General features: G+C 33.1%; 1 pseudogene; it reads left to right on the top strand.

Moving 5' to 3' along the window:
* The first annotated feature begins 2,560 nt into the window (after nt 1-2,560).
* LOC107471458 (ACT domain-containing protein ACR1-like) overlaps nt 2,561-7,081 on the top strand; it is a 10,258-nt pseudogene continuing 5,737 nt past the window's right edge.

Here is a 7,081-nt window from a genome sequence, read left to right as displayed (position 1 = left end):
GCGAGCACCTTGAAGCTTGGCAATAGTGGAACTTCTCAATTGCGATTGAGAAAGAAAGTGGACGTAGGACAAGGATTGTGCCGAACCACTCTAAATAGCGTTTGCATCTCTCCAAACTCATCTCTTCAATATTATTGTCTTTTACCTTTGAGCAAATAAATTGTGATCGAAAAGTAGCTTCGTAAGTACTTAAGGAGTAGCTTAAGTCCGATCGGTGAAAAGCTTGATCAATTTATTTGAGTTGGTGTCTATTGGAAAGTAAAAGCTCCTTATAAATGCTTAGCAATTGAGTTAAGCTCTTGGAAAAATACTAGTACAATAACACTTTTGTATATTGTCTTTAACTTTCGCAAAAAGATTCATTGTTGTTGCAATACTCAATTCACCCCCCTCTTGAGTAATTGTGCATAGGTTCTACAGGTTGAATGTTTACATTTACATTGGGCTTGCAATTTTTCTTTTCTTTTTGGCCCAAGTGACATAACCATAATTTCAGCCACCATTCACAATCACTTAATATTAAAGCTGAGTATTTGGATTCATGTTGGGCTAGCTAATTTCTTTCTCGGCCCAATTAAAATCTGCATCAACAAAATTATTAATTAAGCAAGTAGGAATTGAGTTCAATTTAATAATATTTGTTCACCATCAAATTAAATTTAGAGTTTTCCAAACTCATCACAACTCTTAGAAAGGTTTCTTTTGATCAAAGATTATTAACTGTGGCATGTTCATGTAAGCAATTACAAAATTCAATATGAACTATGATCAAGTTGCAAACTTTGGTAAAAGTAGAAGAACAAGGAACATTTATGGTATGAAATAAGGTAAGCCAAAGAACTCTTCTTTCACACCAGATTAGCGCCCCCACAAAAAGATAGATAGTGCATGAGTGATTTTAGAGCTAACTTGCAGATTAGACAAGTTGCCAAAGTTGATAGGAGCCGTTGGTGAATGAGAAGCAGAACAAGAAGCTTACCATGAAGAATTTTCCATGCAAAGAGCAAAATATTGTGAGGAATTTTTAACTTTCATAAATGGCTCAAAACTAACCTCTATTGCATGAAGTTTGGACAAAATTCAATGGAGGTATGATAAAATTGGTAAGCAATCCTATATTCTGATACATCATCATATGTTTTTGCTCTATTCATTACCCATTAAATTGTGTCTTCACCTTCTCCGAGGGTTATGGAGAGGATTCGCTAAGCAATTTATGGGGGAAAAATATTTGAGATTCATATTGATGCACCAATTCTGATGGGAACAAAAAGGTTTTGAAAGGCAAATGGTGTTGATTAGTTGGGATAAAATGACTAGGCCTAAGAAAGAAAGTGGACTTAGTTTCAAATATCTCAAGACTCAAAACTTGGCTCTTTTGGGTAAATAGTGTTGGAAAATCATGACTCAACCAAACTCTCTTCTTTCTAGAATGCTTAAAGGTAAATATTTCAGATTTAATTCTATCCCTACATCAGAAGTAGGAACTTTACTTTTTTGGGGTTAGTAAAGTATTCTTGAAGGGAGGTGAGTTGTACAGAAAGACATTAGTTGAAAAGTAAGTTCTGGTGATATCCAAATCTTCAATGAACCATGGCTCCCTCCTCCTTACTTCTTCAATGTTCCACCTCCTTACTTTTTCACTGTTCCACCATCTGCAGTACTATTATCAGATAGTTATCATCTATTATGCGTGAAAGACCTTTTTTGTCAAATAAACAGTAAAACCAAGCATTAATCTCAAATATTTGTTCTCCAAAAATTGTTTAGCGAATCCTCTTCATAACAACAAGAGAAAGTGAAAACACAATTCAATGGGTGATAAACAAAGCAAAAATATATAATGTTGCACCAGGGTACAAGGTTGCTTACCAATTTTACCATACTTCTATCGAATTTTATCCAAATTTCATACAACAGAGACTAGTTTCAAGTCATTTATTGAAGTTGAAAATCCCTCACAGGATCTTAGTCTTTATATGAAAAATCCTCTATGGTAAATCACCACTAGAATCACTCATGCACTGTCTATTTTTCTGTGGAGATGCTAATCTAGTGTGAAAGAAGAGTCCTTTGACTTACCTCATTTCAGATGTTAGTTGTTCCTTGTTCTTCGATTGGTGGAGGGATTCAGTGTTATAAATTGGACTTTAGGGAACAATCTCTCATAGAGCTCGACTGATTTTGATTATAGTTTCGAATATTTGGAAGGAGAGGTATCGATAAATTTTTGAACATGTCCAAGAACTTCTAAAAAAAGTGCTAGCAATATTGCTTAAGTTAAATCAGAAACTATTAAATTTATCATTAAACATTAAATTATAGACATTATAAAAATATGACAAATGCTCTTTAGTAGTAATATATGAGAGTCAAGGCACGGAAATACGAATAAATTATTACTGCACAGTTTTTGACGTTTTGATTAAAGATGAGAGATTACATTTTATGTTGATTACATTTTATGTTTTCTAATAACAAAAAAAATGGAGAAGATCCATTTCCGAAAATTGCGGCCAAGTAGAGGTGAATGCTAAAAACACGGCGTGGTGTGATCCCAAAACTGATTTCCCAACGGCATTCTCTTGAAAGAAACACGTGGCAGTCGCTTTCAGGGGGAGTGAGAGAGACGACAGACGAGACTCAGCCACCGCAACTTAATTTCCGAGTTTGACCACATGTGCAGAACACCGGGGGCTGACACCTATAACACAAGGAACGGCTACGTGGCACTACCACACGTCTACCTTGCCTTACTGGATTAACCCCGTGGATACGCGTTCTAATCATTTTGCTAATTTTGGAGACTCGGTTCTGGAAACTTGGATGATGTGGTGCGCCATTCAGGCTCAGCAGGCTCACTCTCCCATCTTATAAGTAAATCCTAATCATTGGAACAAAATATATTCTAGCTTCTAACTTCTCTGTTACCAAGGAGGTGCACTTCTCCTTTTTGTTCCCAACATTAGCAGGTATACACATATTTGTCAAGCTTCAACATCAATATATACAGACAAACACTTGGAATTGTTGAGTGAACAGGGATCACGCTGCCAAACATAGAAATCAAGAATTGGCTCCTTCTTTGTATCCCTGCGTTCCATCTTTCTTTCTTTCTTTCTTTCACATAGCGGAAAACCTCCACTACATGAATTTCACTTCTGCTGCATCTTTTTCCACAGGTAATTCATAACCGCCTACGTCACATATCCTATCCTATCTTCCCATGGTTTTCTTCAATTCACTATGCGCTATTCATATCTCGTTTACTTTACCTAGTTTCTTTATTTTGTTGGAAAAGGAAAATTGCTTGATCAATTAGTTGGAAGCTTCAACCAATAATGCCGCCCCCTTTTTTGAATCCTCCAATGCGACCGGAGAAACCGTATTTTCAATATGAATTTCCCTGTCATTTTTTAACAAACAATTCGTTACTACGAAATTTCTCAGAGGTTCCAAAATCCTGAAGGGTTTCCAACGGTTTTTCGAATTTTTTGGTTAATTGCTTCGGTGTTATCGCTTAGAAAACAAGATTGACGGCGCTCGGCGCTCCAATATCGCGCGTCTTTCTGCCTTTTTCAATTATTATATACGCGTTTTTTTCATCAATTGCGATGCCGTTTTGAATGCTTCTAAACTACTCATACAGCATATTGTACAGATCGACGAAGACGCAGTAGCTCGGGTTATCACCCTGCAGCCGCCGCCAAACTCCAATTGAAGCTTGTCTGATTTGTTCTTAGTCATAGACAATGGATATATTTTACCATCCACACATGGATCGGGAAATTGAATCGCTCATTGAGAGAATACATCCTCCCAGGTACTACACATCATTCGCTGTTTGATTTTCTCTTCTTTTATTCGCCTGCTTCTGATTTTTGGTTCGATCGGATAGTAGGGTTCATTGTAAAGATATTTTAATGGTTTCTGTTATTCTCTGTGTGTATAGGGTCTGCATAGACAACGATTCTTGCCGAGAATGCACAAAGTGAAGGTTAGCTGCATTTTACATATCCAACAACTTGCATATGTTTAATACTTTAAAATCATAGCTTATTCATTTAATGTGAATTTGACTTTCTAACTATGCTTGATTATGCTATACATCGTTTTCGTAACCCACTGATTTTGAACCAACCCTAGTCTTGCAGTACTTTATGTTACATATACTTTTCCTATTTAATAAATCACTTGATAAATTTTAGGAATATGCTATATATGCATCAGCAATTAGACAGATATCCATTGTGTGTGTGGAAATTCCTGAATTCACCCCACTTTTAGCTTTAGTGTAATACTTTATCATATGTGAATGTGATGCATCACGATCCAGAGCTTGAGTTGTCACTCTTATATACCCCTTGCAACCAATTAAAGCGCAATGGATTTATTATCGTGCATAATAATTGTGTTTACCCTTTCGGCCGTGACAAGTTAGGAGTTCATTAGTGGTCTTCAGCTTTATTTGAGACCTATTCGTGAAACAATTTACTTTCTTACCTATTTCTTTTTTGGTGTCATCTCATTTTAGTATAAATTATACTTAAAAGACAAATAAATCCCAGCTTCACTCCTAACAAATAAAAACCAAATTAGATTTGTATTGTATGAAAATGAGACTTGGGAATCAGAGGCAAACAAAGCAGACTTCCGAGCAGAAATAAGCCTCATTTCTTTGTACAATTATTGTACGGTTGAGAGAAGTATTTTAAAATAGAAATAAAAAATATTTTGTATTTAGATATATTTATATAATTATTTTATATTGAAATTAGAAGCAGATATAAGTATTTTTATTATAAAAATTACAATAAAGGGTATAATTATTTTTAGAAAATAAAGGGTATAATTATTTTTATTATATATTTGTTTATTAGTATAAAATTTTAATTAAAATTTTAATTTTAATATTATTGGTTATAGTTTATATTTTTTACATGTGTATATTTGTCTTTTTAAAAATATACGAAGATAAATTACTTATTTTCTGCTTCATTTTTTTAGAACAATCAACCAAAAAAATAAAATATGTATTTATGTTTTCCAAAAGCACAAACGAGTGAGGTCAATTGATCCAGGACACCAGAAATTAATGATTAGGCATAGTATCATATATCATGAGATTTTAAAAATTGTTTAACCTTTATGTAGATAAATAAATCAAATTCAAATTTGTAAATAATGTGGTTCCCCTTAACAGGTCGATAGTGCAAACAAGCACGGGATATTATTGGAGGTGGTCCAGAGATCTTGATCTTATTATTTCTAGATCATACATTTCCTCTCGGTGGATAGTTTATGGATGGTATGTGTCTCTCTCTGCACTCCCATTTTCTTTTCCATTTATGATTAAACCAACACTGTAATTAAAGAGGGACAGGAATATATATTATTCGAACACAGAAATCTTTTAAATAACAAAATACTGACTTGTCTCTTTTTAGTTTGTGTCTACTTAAAATTGGTTTACCTGCCCCTCTAATCCTCTATGATGATCACTTACACATTTTTAAATAATAATTTTCTCGGGTGATCCGTAGATAATTGATAAATCGCTTTGTTTGTTGTTGTTCTTGTTACCGTGTGACATATGCATGAGTAATGTACACCCGTAGCCCCATAACTACACTATCGTCTCTAAACTGCAATATAATGACCCTGTTCTCATCCATGTGTTGTGGTCTGCTCTTTTTTTTTTTTTTTAATTTAACNNNCCCAATTATTATAATGATATAATGCAGTGTATAAGTATAACTAGGCAAATATATTCAACTTACAGAAACTATGTACCACTAGAAGAAAAGGAAATATCTCAAAGTGATGAAGATGATGAAACTACGTCAGAACCATATGGTTGCGATGGGCCCCACTCACTCCAAACACGGCCCTGGAGATGACTGGGCTGGACCGGCCCGGCCTACTATCTGAAATAGCTTCGGTGCTAATGTTAGTTCTTCAACATCCTCATTGTGCACAACAAATCTTTTTTTTTTCTTTGAATGTCTGACCTTCCAAGAATAATGACTATTATTTTTATATGAATAACATTTAATTTGTCTTTTATCAACCGTTCTTTCTCTTTTAGGATTTCAAAAAATTTTTTGATTTCTTCTCTTTTGAAAATAGTTTTTCTTATTTCTTTCTCTTTCGTGACCACATCCTCATCTTTGTCCATGGTTTTAATTTCGTTTTTGTCTTTCACTTTTATTGGCCTCTCTTCTAAGTTTTGCCTGCAGGACATATTCTATATGTTATTGTTTGTCTTTGTGCATTCTTTCTTTATAAGCCTGTAAAGAACCATTTAACTGATCATCGTATTTAAATTTTTAGACTCCTCAATGGCAACTATCACATAGTAAAATTTTGAGTTGAGAGAACGAAAAATTTTCTCAACAATATGAATATCTTTTAATTTTTTTCTAAGTTTTTTTATTTGGTGCACTATTGTCAAAATTTTGGTGAAATAATTCGAAATGAATTTAGTCTTCTTCATCATTAAAGACTCAAATTCAACCTTTAGAGTTTGAAGATGAACATTCTTCATCTTTTCAACTTTTATGACGAAATTTTAAAGAGTATTTTAAGTTTTTTTGCGTTGGTTACATCAGCAATATTTTCAAATATATCAATATTTAAGTCTTGATGAATGATAGTAAATGCACATTGATTTTTTTTTATTTTTCAATTTGTTTTTATGAATTTTTGTTAATTTCTTCACATTTTTTGGTTTTACATAGTCTTTTTTCAACTATCTCTCATATTTCTTAAGCATCAAAAATTGTTTTCATTCGGGATGTCCAATTGTCATAGTTGATCTTAGATAATTGTGGATATTGAAAAGATAAAGTGGTTTTTTTTACGAAGATATTTTATAAGTGGCTCTGATATCACTTTGTTAGAAAATTAAAAGAACAAGGCACACACTCACGAAGAATATATAAAATAAAGAGAAATATATTCAATATATTTGTTGGGTGTATATTTTATGAAATGATTACATATATATTTATACTTTTTTTAGATATTTAAATTTTAATACATTCTAAATAAATAAATATTTTAAAATAAAATTAAATAT

Source organism: Arachis duranensis, chromosome 1 (genome assembly GCF_000817695.3).
Source record: "Arachis duranensis cultivar V14167 chromosome 1, aradu.V14167.gnm2.J7QH, whole genome shotgun sequence".
In the NCBI taxonomy this organism is placed as follows: domain Eukaryota; kingdom Viridiplantae; phylum Streptophyta; class Magnoliopsida; order Fabales; family Fabaceae; genus Arachis; species Arachis duranensis.
Note: the sequence above shows the minus strand (reverse complement) of the source record. Positions and strands in the feature narration are given on the sequence as shown.